Below are 13,351 nucleotides of genomic sequence, written 5' to 3'. Positions count from 1 at the left end.
TGGCATTGAACGGAGCTTTTGTACCTTTTTGAAAATGAGATAATACAGATTTCATACATTATGCTAAATGATGTCCTGTAGAAATTGTTTATCCATTTGAGTCATAACCACTTGGTCAGCAGAGGAGCCTTTTGTTCGTGTAACTGGAGAAAGATAGTAATTTGCTTATGTTGCCTGAATGTCTACATTAGGGTATTTCTGATCATTCAGTGAAAAAAGGCCATTCTCAAGAGGGCTGTGCATTCCCGATGTGACCTGTGATTGCAATTAGTTCCCTTCGCTGGTCTTGGGGCTCCTACTTGAGACCTTTTTCTTTGGTGGTACAAACCACTACTCAAGTACTTCACGTGGGGGCAGAGCCCAGGTTTGCACTTCGCAGTGGAATTGGATTTCCTTTGCATCCTTCCTCTTTCTTCCTGTTAATGGTCCATTTTCTGACCCAGGGTACTCTGTTGTGTTATTTCTGCTCTGTCTGCAGAGATATCATCTAATGTCTGCAATGCCAGGCACCTCCACTCTTTCAATTACTGTAGCAGTAAGTGAGAGACAGAAGACAGAATAATCATATGTAAGTGGAAGCTGTTGAAGGTGAAAACAACATGCAATTATGTGCACAGCTCCAGTTCAGGAAAATGACTCCTTTCATATTCTCACCGTACCATTTTTCTAAGCTTTCTATTTGTTAAATATTCACTTAAAACTTTGTCAAAGATTCTGCTCAAGTTTTTCATAGGATGTCAGATTTGAACTGCAGTTGTACTGGTAAATTTTCTCCAAAATAAACTGGAGAAAAAAATCCTAAATGAAAGAAGGGCGGGTTAACGATGCCAAGTCGCCTAAGCTCCTCAGAGCAAAGGGAGGAAGGGTGATGGCGGAGCCTGCAGCGTTGCGAGGCGGGCCCGCCGGTGCCAGCAGAGGTCACTGGTCTCCTGGATGTGCAGGTGGAGGCTCCAACTCAAAACTGACGCTGCTTTTGAAAACCTGAACCCGCTTCTAAGGTAACCAACCTCTACATAGATATTTCTTAACCAAAAGGTTGCGGGTTTTTTTCACAGGTAGAGAATTATCTCAAGGTGTATCAATTTCAAACACATAATTTAAAATACTTTAATTCAATAATTATTTAATAATAATTATTATTAATTAGTATTTAAGGATAATTATTTAATGATAATTAAAGTAATTAATTTTAAAGTAATTGAGGGAAGATGGAATCCTAGTTTAATTGTATCTTTTCTCTGAATTATTTTTTAAACCATTAATTTCTTCATAGTCTCTTAGTTTTGAAATACAAATGATCTATTTTTGCTTGCACAAGTCTCACATGTCTATTTCTGGTTTTTTTTTTGTTTGTTTTTTGGGTTTGTTTTTTTTTTCTGTTCCAGAGGCTTTTCATAGTTTTGCAAAGGCAGGATTAACCAAATCGGTTTAAAATTATTGTGCCCAGTATGAAAATTTTCTGTGAGACACCTGAAAACACCACATACAGAACACCTCTTTATACCATTTCTTGGCATTTTTGCAATTTTTCTGTAAAAGATTAAGAGTGAGATCATGAGCAGGAACTAGGAAGAGAACCAGAGGAAAGAGGAACAAAACAAAGGAAAAATAAGGAAGATTATAAAAAAGGAATTCTGATTTTGAGACAACAGAATAGGAAACAGTCTAGTAAGAGGTAAGGCATGGGGGGCACTCCTGAGGGAAAGTCAATTCAGATATTGGGGAAAAGCAGGATAATCCAAATGATTCATATCTTAAGATAGAAAAGGCAGAGGGCACTGTGGTGCTCTGGAAGCCAAAAGCTTTAAGATTAGGTTGGGTGTAGCGATTTGGAGTCTTTTGGATGGACGTCTATCACAGATGAACCGCAGAAGCCCTTATGTCAATCTGTAGTAACGTCACTCTTTTCTGTCTTATTTCTCCTTTCTTTTGAAATACACTGATTGTCACGCACCATGCACATTTCATATGCACGTAATGAATATTATGGCACCAGGATTACTTTAAAAGCAATATTTGTTATTCAAAAAATGTGTGCTTTCTGTTGAGCTCCTTTATCTTGTTGGGTAATTTCTTCTTCGTCCCTCTGCTGTGCGGTAGTTCTGCTCCTCTTCCTTGCACTGACAGCCCACCCCCAGCTGCAGCTGTCCTGAGTTCACTGAACAACTTGCAGCACAAATTTGCATCAGGTTGCTCGTCCACAGCCTCTGCTTTTGGCAGGGACAAGCAGAGCAGCAGAAGCTTGGGTTACAGGCAGGATCAGGCCTCCTGCAGCCAGCCTAGTGCTGGATTGCACTTGGAAAAACTCCAGGTGCTTCCAGATGCTTCAGACAGCTCTGGTAGCTGAAGCTGTGGAGGCAAAAGGAGGCATCTCCGCATCAGGCGACTCTGCTGTATGAGAGCGAAGAGAAGCGTGCAGCTGAACATAACACAAAACACAGTTTACCTACTTGCTCTGCTTGGTTATAAATGCTTTAAAGGAAGCTTCAAAGAGGAGCTGCTTGGAGGGATGATGGCCTTTATGGCCTTGGTGCAGTGTAAACATCGTAAATCAAAGCTTGAAAATAAAACTTCAGTACTGTGCAATCCACATATCTCATAGATGGTGGGGCTGTTGTTTTGAACTATGCATGGGACTGTTAGATGGATTAAATATTGGTATAAGACTTTTATTTCCTCTACTTTAGCAGTATGCATCTGCCTGCTCCCAAACCTTAATTCTCTTATTATGAATTTTTCTTGAAAGTCTGCAAACTCTGTGAGGCTTGGGAAGGTGGGGCTTCACCCAACGTGGAGTGTTCAAATATGATGTTAACATGTAGTATCTGCAGGACCTTACTAAGTCTGAAGAGTTAACTGCAGACCAGACCCTACTCTATATTTAGAGAAAGTGTTTACAAATCTTGAGCATGGGAGTACAGAAGATACCCTGGGAATTCTTCCAACTCTTCTGACAGAGTTCTGTCTTTGGAAAGTGCTAATGAGTAACTTTTTCTGATGGCATTTTAAGAAATACAGGACAATGTTAACAGAGTGTATTCACATATGTGGACATCAAAACTCTATTGGAAATGCAAATATACAATGGAAATATTTTCTGAAATTGAAATTATAAGCAACTTCACAAACAAAATTGCAAGATGGTTGGAAGTTATTTTAAGTATCAGAATTTTGATTGTCCTTATCCTGGGCACACTAAATCCCCCTCCTAATGTGTCTGTTACATCTAAGGATAGCAGGAGTGAAGTTATATTTAATCAGCAAAACAAAATCGAAGGCAATGGCATGTGAAAACATGCACTGTATGTCTTGACCCACTGATGCTTTTAACTTTTAATTAAGACCACAGAATTCACTTCTATTCAGAGTTCACTTCTATTATAATAATGCTGGGAGACACTAAATTTGCTTCCTTTCTCCTCCGTGACAACATACCAGCTGAGCTACTGCCAGAATTATTGCCAGAATTTTGGACACAGATTATCCATACACAGGTATCACAGTAGGTTTTCCCTTTGCCTGTTTAAAGGACAAGGATGCAAAGATGTCCTCAATGCCCGTATATAACAACATTCTTGGAATTTTATCCTGGAGGCAATCTGAAACTGTTTGAAACTGGTTTATCTCTGTTGTGGCTTTGGAAAAGTAAATTAAGTAGTTCTCAGAGAATGCAGAGGAAACTGTACCACTGTGACCCTTTTTAAAGCTATTCTAGGGGAGGTATTGAGAGAAAAGTTTTTTAAATATTGAAGTTTTAAAGAACTTAAGTCTAGAACCGAAACTAAAGCACTGGTAATAGCCAGCAGGGTTATAAGGGTTGTAGTAACAACCCTTCCAACCAGAGATTTCTTTCTTCTTGTTGTTGTTGTTGTTTAAAATGCATAGCTTAAAGTGTTTATACTGCTTTGGTTTTGCAATCTCCACAGTAAAGAAATCATGCGCATTCTGCTGCAGATGAAGCCATGGGACTACTATCCATTGCCGAAATCAAGTATGAAACAAACCCTCTTCCTTATATTTGAGTGGAGATAACTAGCTATACAGAATATCAACCATACAGATTTTGTTTATGAGATTTAACCACTCCAGCTGATTTATCATATGTTTGTCTTCAGGGATTCCTGGAGTCCTGCCAAACTGCATTTCAGATTCGCTTTTCAGATTTCTAGTTTCTTGTATTTAATAGGGATATTCTTAATAGAACTCTTATAAATTGTGATTATCTGTGTAAGATATTGACCTGTCATTTGAGTTTTAAGGCATCTCGGGGTGGCTCTACTTCCCTTTCCAGTTTCTTCAATGAGAAGAATTCACTATCCCTTTCTCTTCCAGGATGTCCAAGAATGGTTTAGATTTTATTCCTGTGATGATCTATGAATATGGAAAGTATTTTTTTATATTCTATGCATATCTTATGTTATTATGCTTTAGGATTTCTCTTGCTATGTACTGCCCCAATCTTGTATAAAGGAGAGAAAAATGGTGCTGACCTGAATAGATTAGCGCATATGGACTATCACTACTGAAACTGAAGAGCAAAATGTTGAGAAGAGAGAAACAGTTTTTCCAGATTCTCTTCAGGGTAATGGAAAAACACCCAGATAGGAAGATCAAGAACTGAGTCTGATTTTACTCCCAGGGAAGATGGGGAAAGGCAGGAGTATGCTTTCATACCTAGAGATGCTGCTTGTCCTTGGTTTCTCGCACCTAACTGAGCAGAAAGAAAAGAACGGCTGTACAGGACCAGCGTAAAGGTCCATTTAACCGGGTTTCCTGCTCTCCACAGTGGCTGGAAACCGATGCATGGGGAGAGCGTTGAGACAGGGCAGATAAAGAGTGTCCTCTCGTGGGCAACTTTCTGCAGGCAATGGGCAGCCACCTTCTAAGCAGAAACTGCAAAGGGAATGATTGTGCTTAATAGCTACAGCTATCCTTCATTCATTCGTATAATCCCTGCTTAAAAACATCTGTCCCTTCAGCTCCATAGTGTTGTATAGCAGCAAGCCATGTTAAATCGGATGATTTAATAACACTTTGTATGGAAAAGTTCTTCCTAGTCGTTGTTTTAAACCTGCTGCCCAGTCATTTACTGAGTCTCCGTGAAGTCTTGTGTGATGGAAAATAGCGCGTGACCGTTCCCTGTTGGCCTCTTACCTATCATTCGGGATTTTATAGATCGGAAGACAATCCTTTCTCAGTCTGTTCTCCAGCTAGAAATTCTCTCCTCACACAGATGTATTCCCAGACTTCTGTGTATATTCTTTTAGCCGTGTACATGCATTTTCTAGTTCCACGCTTTCATATGAAGGAACCGCAACGGCACACAGCACTTGAGCGCACAAGAGGTTTACATAGGGATATAATGAGCACTCCTGCTTTGTTCTCGGCTGCTTTTGGAGTAATTTCTAACGTTGTTTGCCTTTTGGACTACTGCTGAGTAGCAAGCTAATGTTTGCAGGAAACCACTCACAATGACTCCAAATGATAAAGGCTAATTTAGAGCCCATTATTATGTATGTTTAGGGAGGGTTATTTTCATTACTGTGTACATTAGTTTGCAGTTATTGACAGAGACTTTCAGCCGCTGTCTGGCTGCCCTGTCACTCACTACTGTCAGATCCTTCTAGAACTGCTCAGTCAGTTTTCGTTTTGCGTCCATGAGTAATTTTGCATCATCACGGAACTGTGAAGTAACAAGTAATTCTAGGCTATTTAGGTGCAACAGTGCTTGGCCAGAAGTATTCTAAGTATTTCAGCCCTAAGGAGGACTCAAAGAAGAAAGTAAATAACGTTGTGTTGGGTGGTCAGTATCTGTGAAAGAAAGGGGACGTTGATCTGATTTCCTGCTCAAAGGGAGTTACCTGATGTCAGTCCTGACGGCAGCTGTGCTTTCTGATTCTTCGAGATGGCTCTTCAGCCTTCTGGCACTCCTGTACTCTAGGACACATCCAGTTTCCACCTCGCTGGCGCTTGCCTTTTGCTGCCTTTACAGCACGTGCCTGCTATGAGCCTCCCACTGCCTCCTCGAATTCTCGCTCTGCCTAATTTGTTTTGTTATCAGACTCTTTAATGCTCTTTGGTGCTCTACTTCATGCTTGTTCTTCAAAGCATTTACAGTTCACTGGTTACTACCGCTGTACTCTCAGTTTTGCATAATTCGAATTAATTTGCAAAAAAGACAAGGTGTAATTTGCAAAAACCTTTAATAAAAACATGTGTCTGCTACCTATGCATTGCCTAAGGGTACTGTTTTGCCAAACACACGCAAACCCTAACAATAAATGACAGCAAAGAAACAACAATATTGCTACAATGGGAGAAAATAAAAATATTTTCTTAAGCTTCTGTAAGTAAATATTTTTAGTGCCCATGGATCTGCTTATCCTCAGTGTGTGGATGGTAAGCAAACATTTCATATTATATTTAGTAAACTTCCCTGCTGCCTGAATTAAAGAATGGGACATTTTAAAGGCATGTGTGTCTTGCCAAGAATTGTGGAAAGAATCCTATGGTTTAACCTGTGGAGGTTTTATCTTCACATGGAGAATTGAACTACGTTTTACAGCTTTCTTTTGGAGAACGTACCTCCCATTTATTAATGAGACTAAACGTAAGAAGAACAGGTCAAGTTCTTGGATGGACAAAATACAATATAGCTCCTGGCCTGTGTTTGCGTTCTTACCTCAACTTTTCATCAAGATGTTCAAACCTTTGCTCCTGGTGGTGTAAATTATGAGTAAAAATCAGTGGAAAAAAAATCTCATGTCAGTGGGTAACAATTGCACTGATTTTCAAAAAGTTTATATAAGACTACATAGGCTCAGCTTATGTCAACATTTTTTGGCCAGCGTTTCTGAAGAGATACGGTTATAAACTTATACGGTTATCCAAGAAATGTCCATAGGAATCCATCCAAATGGTGGCTTATTTCAGGACTAATGTTTTATGTAGATAAGCCTGTAGAAGATGAGGAGGGTATCTGTGTGCATATACTTTACTAGCATTTTGTCATCCACCATGTAACATAATTGTATTGTTTAAATGAAATATTTAAACTTTCTACATGTTGGTTTCTCTTTGGTTTAATTAGGCAAATTAGTAAAAAAAAAAAAATCTCTGTAGAATAGCCACTTAAGAATTTGGTATCGAGATCATTAGAGAATACTCAAGAATAAGTTGTTCAGAAACAAGCCAGCTAACGAACAACGCAGTTTTCTGTAATTTCTTCCTATCCATGGTTTGCTTTTTCAGGTCGCAGGTGTTGGGTGGCCTCTTGACAGAAAGCAATAACGGTGTGGTTGAATAGTATCCTTAAGACACGATTAAGAGTTGTGTCCTTTATCTCCTTGCTCTGTTACTTCTTTCTTTTAGGAGAAAAATAAGTAACTACGTTCCTGATGTTATTAAACTTTCCATAACATATGTGGCTTGTTACCTAATCTCTCTATGGATTTTATAGGAAAACTTACTCTGACACCTCCCAAAACCCCACTTAATGTTTTTTCCTGCTTCAACTCTTGGAAACTGAACACAGAAAATAAAAAATTGTGTTACTTAATGAATTCCCTAACTTTATTCAACCACATTCAGAATGAGACTTGCCGGTTCAGCTGGGAGAATAAAGCATTTTTTTCTGAGAAGCTTATCCTAGAAGTTACACTCAAAATACTCTGTCAAGGGAACCTTCTCTGGAGGTCTCTGCTTCGATAGGAAAACAGCCATGGCTTTTTGTATGCCAGGGTCCCCAAACTGATCCTTTGCCACACAACGATGCTGCCAAATCTGGAACTGCCAGTGTGAGAAATGTGGAAAACATAAACGAGCATCACACAGCCTGTTTGTCTTAATGAATGGTGTAGGGTCAATAATTAGATTTCTAGAATCCTGTAAATCTCTCTACTTTTTCCAAGGAATTTGCCATTTTTCCCTCTTCTCTTATTGAAATTTGCTGGCAGTGGCATCTAGTTCTCCAGGGATTTCAATTGATTTTCTTGGACGACAAAATATATTTCCCATCTTGTTACCATGAACCGGACAGCAGGGCTAAGCTGGAGGATTTAAATAGGACAGCCAGGAGGAGTCCAGTTTGCTGAGAGGCCCCAGAGCCATCCCCAGAGGAGAGGAGAGTGCGCCAGCCCTGGGGACAGGGAGCGGCCAGGCTGTCGCAGACGGACCAGGGTGCCAGAGGCGAGGCATCAGCCAGACAGGTGAGTCTGCAACCTGTCTCCTCCACAGCAGGGTGACCCGTGCCACTCAGTAGCTTTGCTACACAGGACAGTCCAGCCTCCCGTTTCCAAAGGTGTGTCTAAGCCACCAAGGGTGTCATGAAAGCTGTGATGGAAGATCTACAGAAAAAAAAAAAAAGAAAAGAAAAAAGAAAGCTAATATAGATTAAACTAAGGGAATAATTTCTCTGGCAGTTTTGAAGAGTATGTAATGTGTTTTTTTCACCAACCTCCCATTATCAGATGACAAAGACCAAATCAGCTGACGCAAGGAAAGCTGCGGGGCGGGGGACAGCGCGATGCTGGTACCGCGCTTGTGTCGCCAGGCCGGTGTGGGAAAGGGCCCTTAGGCGGCCGCCGACAGCCCTGCTCCGTACTTGCGCCCGGGTCTCTCAGCGGCACCCCTTTGTCCGACATCACCCTCCCACCCGCGGCGCGGGGGTCCCTCTTGCTCCAGCGCACCCCGTGGCTGCCCACGTGCTTTCCAGTTTAATTTTAGGCCTGATCTCATGACCGAGGCCCGTTACTCGGTCCCCGCCGCTGCCCCGTTTCTCCGACACGCCGGCATCAACCTGACTCCGGGATTTGCTTCGCGCACCGGGACCGGCTGCGACAGCTGCGGGCGAGGCTCCGTGCCCTGCCCTGCCCTGCCCCGGCGCCGCCCCGCCGCTGCGCGCAGAGGCCCGCAGCCGCGCTCGGCAGGAGCATCCCGGCGCCGCCTGCCCCCTCCGCTCCGCTCCGCTCCGCTCCGCTCCTCTCCGCTCCTCTCCGCTCCTCTCATCCCGGCCCGGCCCGGCCCCGCGGCCCCTCTCACCGGGCCTGGCCCGCTGCCGCCGGCGCGGCGGGGGCAGGCGTGGGGCGGCCCCGGCGGAGCGGCCGCCCGCCGCAGGTGGGTGCCGGCCGGCGCGGAGGGCACCTTGGCCGGCGGGCGGGGGCGGGGGGCGGCGCGGCGGGGCTGCGGCGGCGGCGCGGCTGCCCGCCCTCTCCCTCCCTCCCTCCCTGCCTCCGTCAGCCGGGCGGGGAGCTGCGGCGGGCGGGCGCGGGGAGCGGCGGGGCGCAGCCGCCCGGGCCGCAGCGGGGATGCGCCGCGGATGCCGGCGAGGAGGTGGGCGCGGAGCGGCGGCGCGGGGGGCGCGCACGGGCGGGGCGCGGGGGCCGGCGGCTCGGGCGCGGAGCCGGAGCCGGAGCGGCGGCCCAGGCCGTGCTGGGGAGCAGCGGGTCGGGTCGCGCCGCGCGGCGGAGCCGGGCCCCCGCGGGGGGCTGCGCGGCGCGGCCGGGAGCCGGGGCGGGTGGCGGGGCGCGGCGGTACCGCCGTGGGAGGCGGGAGCGGGCTGGGGCGCGGTGGCGGCGGGCCCGGTGCGGGGGCCGTGGCCTGCGCCGGCGGCGGCTGCTGCGGGCGGCTCCGGGGCGAAGCCGGAGCATCCGGACCGGGGGGGCCGGGGCCGGGGTTACGTAACGGCATCCGCGCGGCGCGGTGCGCCGGTGTCAGCCCCCGCCGGCGGCGCGACCGCCGCTCCCCGAAGTCGCATCTTTGCCCCCCCTCCCATACAGAGCAATTTAAAATGCCCCGATAAACTGCCTGGTCTGTGAGGATGAACTGTAGATCAGATGGTCCTAAGTTGGTGATGCGCTCTTAGGATACCTTTTTGTTTTCATTCGCTGTCTCTCTCCAAAAAAGGCAGGAATGGCCTGTATTCCCAATTTGCTAGCAATGCTGCAAAACCCTTGCAAGTACTTTGAATATGTATGGGTTCATTAAAACAGTTGTTTGGAAATTATCCGCTTCCCAGAAGTGCTGATGCTTAAAATGACCGTCTGACGTGGGTTTTGCCATTGGCCCGTCATTTCATTTTATTTTATAATTGCTTTAGTGTGCTTTAAGGCTACATTGTTGATATTCTTCCCAAAAGCTTCAGCAATGCAGATACTATGGACTAATAGTAACTGAAACAAAAGACCTTGCTGTACTTCTCAGCGTGAATCAGGAATCCAAGGTCGAACAGCAAACTGCAGTGCAACTTGTGTGGGGTAACGTAACAGAACAAAAGTATTCACAAATCTGATTAGAGAGTTAAAGTGAAAAGTGTTCCTTAAATAGACTCTTACTCAGTAGATGAAAAAAAAAATTGCTTCGTGAAGGTGTGAGGAAATAGCTATTTTAGGACTACAATTAACTATATCAGCTCAATTTTAATGGAACTAGTACATTTAATTGCATTCCTAACAGATTTTCTGTTCTCCAGATGATTAACTCGCAGAATGATACCAGCTCAAGGATTAAAATCTCATCAAATATCTAATGGTTGCTGTATAATATAATTGTGTTTGGTTTATAATAGTTCTTTTCTAATAACCATCCTCTGTCCATATAGCTGCTGATACTATAGCTAGACATTTTTAATCTTGGTATAAATGACGTGACCTTGACCTGTAGAGGTTAAGCAGATGTGGTTGGTATGAATCACATCATCTTATGTGTTTAAAAAAACGTTTATTTATATGTGTATATAATAAATAGGGTTTTCTTCTAATTCTGTTTAAAAACTACACAAGAGGAGGACTACTTTCTCCTTTCTCTCCATTTTAAATAAATTAACAGAGATATGTGCAACATTTATCATTTAAAATACCCTAAAGAGGTTTATCTTTACTTTTTCTGTACAAGTAAATGGTAGGATGTATATCTGGAGAAAAAAAAATATTGCAGGGTTTGTGACTGAAGACCTTCTAAACGTTTTCCCTTGCTACTGAGGGCTGGAAGAGGTACCTTTTGGTGTGCTGTGGTTCCTCAGCGGCTGGAAGAGGTACCTTTTGGTGTACTGTGGTTCCTCAGGCGGCTGGAAGAGGTACCTTTTGGTGTACTGTGGTTCCTCAGGCGGCTGGAAGAGGTACCTTTTGGTGTACTGTGGTTCCTCAGGCAGCTGGAAGAGGTACCTTTTGGTGTACTGTGGTTCCTCAGGCTCGCTTCTTCCACTTCCTATCAGATTGCTATTAAGCTCCTGGATCCTCCATAGTGCTTGTGAGCCGATTCTTAGGGGTATTGTTAGCAGTCTTCTGTATTGCTGGCTCTTTTTTGTTCTTAGCTCTTCTGGCAGCTTATTCATAAATCTCTGTGATGCTCCAAGTTTCTGTTGCTGCTTTTCTAGTCTTTATTTTGCTTTAGTTCCACCCAGGAATAACAAAATGTTGGTTCATCTACTTGTAGGAACAAGTGGGATTTTTTCAAGTGCTGCTGTTGAAGGGCTGTACTCTATGTCTGTATGTGTTTTTTATACAACCATCAAAAACATAACTTTGCTCACAGATGTTAACTGAGCAGCCATTCAGACCTTTCTGCAAAGCCACCATGGCTATGGAAAGATAAAGCCTCGTGACTTCCTCAGCAGCGGAATCCCCCACCTCTTGCTCTATTGCAAGTGCTGGTGGAGATGGGGGCTGCCCTCTGGCACTTCTTCCTTCAATCCACGCTGGAGATGAAGGCAGAGGGTGTTCATAGTACTGATTCATTTTCCTTCAGTCCTTCGGCGTGTGTCTGTGCGTGGGATATGTACATGTGTCTATCCCGTGGTGCTTCACATTTCTTCTGAGGTACGGTCTACCACTGGATTTCTCAGTGTGACAGAAATGAATGTTTTTGCTCTTGTTTTGCCAAATACATGAGATAGCAGCATGGGTTTTCTCTGGGGATTTTTTTTTTTTTTTTGCATATACTTTTTAGTTTCCTGAAAACTTATGCTTCTAGTACTATGCGGCTTTGTCTCAGGAGAGTTATAGTTCTTAAGGAACATGAGTCCTCCAGGTCAGCCCTTCTGTGCCACGCTGGAGAACCTGCTGTCACTGATACTGCTATTGCAGTGGGAGACGGGAAGGGAACTGCCAGTGCTTCACTGCTGATGAGGGGGGTGTGTGTCTGTATTTTTAATGTGTGTCTATGTATACAGTGAGCCTGTCCTAATGGTTTAATTAACCCTTATGCCTCATATATAGGGTAGAAAATAATTGTCCATTACCTCTATCTTTTCTAATATTTTTTTAAAACACTGAACAATTCAAACAGTTCCCAGAGATTTCTGGTATACTTGATGGTTAAAAACTGGAAGGCTTTATTGTTCAGGTTTTTCTCCTGGTAACTAAATGCTTGTTGATTTTAAAGCTTTTGACTATGCTGGCATGGGAAGAGGCAGCAGTTTCTGTAGATAATTTTCATGGGAAATGTTACTCTGGGCAATTGTACTTCTAAAAAGAATTTCCTTCAGGCTTGTGTTTTTTTCTTAAGCTCAGTTTAATGAGATTAAAAAAATCCTTCCCAGTGGAATACTAAAGTAAATGCTTACTTTTTTTTGTTTGTTTGTTTGACTTTTCAATATCAAGGTTCTAGATGTTGAAGGAAGCAGCAACAGGTACTATATACAAATGAAAGTAAACCTGCTCAGGCCATGTGAGGCATGTTGGATTTTTGGCAGATTCAAAACATGGCTTTGGTGACAGACAGGGAAACTCTTCAGCTGTCAGAAGTCCGATGGGGAGGAAGTTGCGTTATGAGGTGCCAGGTATTGTGAAATGAATTTGGTTGTAGTATTATGAAATATTAAGGACTATGAAATTATAGTAATGTTCATGCTATGAATGGTGCTATTTATGTATGTTTGTAATTAATTTTACTATCTCCATACCTGTTTTTTCTGAGCTGTAAATACAAGCCTGCATCTTTCAGCTATTTCCTGTGAGTCAAAATACAGACATGCGGGCAGTTAAAAGTTTCCTTTAAATGCTGCCACCACTGCATACATCCTGGTGAGTGGTGGTTCTAGCATATCCCTCTTTTGGGGTTACTCCTTTCAGAAGAGCTGAAAAGTGACGGAAGCACCTTTTGGTGCTGACAGCTGATAAGCCAGTCAAAGGGAGGACAGCTAAACGTGAAACGTGGGAGATAGGAGAAGACCACGGGAGTTATCATGTATAGACAGTCAAACTCTTGTCTTTTAGGGAAACTTCTGGGCTGAATAGACTTGTTAAGATATTAAGGGAGGAAAAAGGAGAAAACAGTGTTGAAGTGGTTTTTTTTGTGTGTGTGTTTTTCTTTTTTTAAGAGGGGTTGGACCAAGTGACATCCAGAGGTTCCTTCC

The 13,351-nt window shown here is 43.7% G+C and overlaps 1 protein-coding gene and 1 long non-coding RNA gene across 11 annotated transcripts in view; one reads left to right on the top strand and one right to left on the bottom strand.

Moving 5' to 3' along the window:
- Positions 1-6,186: 6,186 nt before the first annotated feature.
- On the bottom strand, positions 6,187-8,952 carry LOC148052330 (uncharacterized). Its single transcript, XR_015698986.1, has 2 exons — positions 8,456-8,952; positions 6,187-8,345 (listed from the first exon to the last, which is right to left on the bottom strand). It is a non-coding gene; the product is annotated as an uncharacterized LOC148052330 (long non-coding RNA).
- A 263-nt stretch (positions 8,953-9,215) lies between these two features.
- The window catches only part of OSBPL6 (oxysterol binding protein like 6), a 111,678-nt gene continuing 107,542 nt past the window's right edge, over positions 9,216-13,351 (top strand). For all 10 annotated transcript variants that reach the window (XM_087734833.1, XM_087734834.1, XM_087734838.1 and 7 more), the window contains exon 1: positions 9,216-9,330. The gene's annotated coding sequence lies outside the window, so the exon portion shown is untranslated. The remainder of the gene's footprint in view (positions 9,331-13,351) is intronic.

The sequence above is a fragment of the Nipponia nippon genome, unplaced genomic scaffold (assembly GCF_047370975.1).
Source record: "Nipponia nippon isolate SJK-2023a ecotype South Korea unplaced genomic scaffold, ASM4737097v1 scaffold_5, whole genome shotgun sequence".
In the NCBI taxonomy this organism is placed as follows: Eukaryota; Metazoa; Chordata; class Aves; order Pelecaniformes; family Threskiornithidae; genus Nipponia; species Nipponia nippon.
This window is presented reverse-complemented; position numbering and strand designations above follow the sequence as displayed.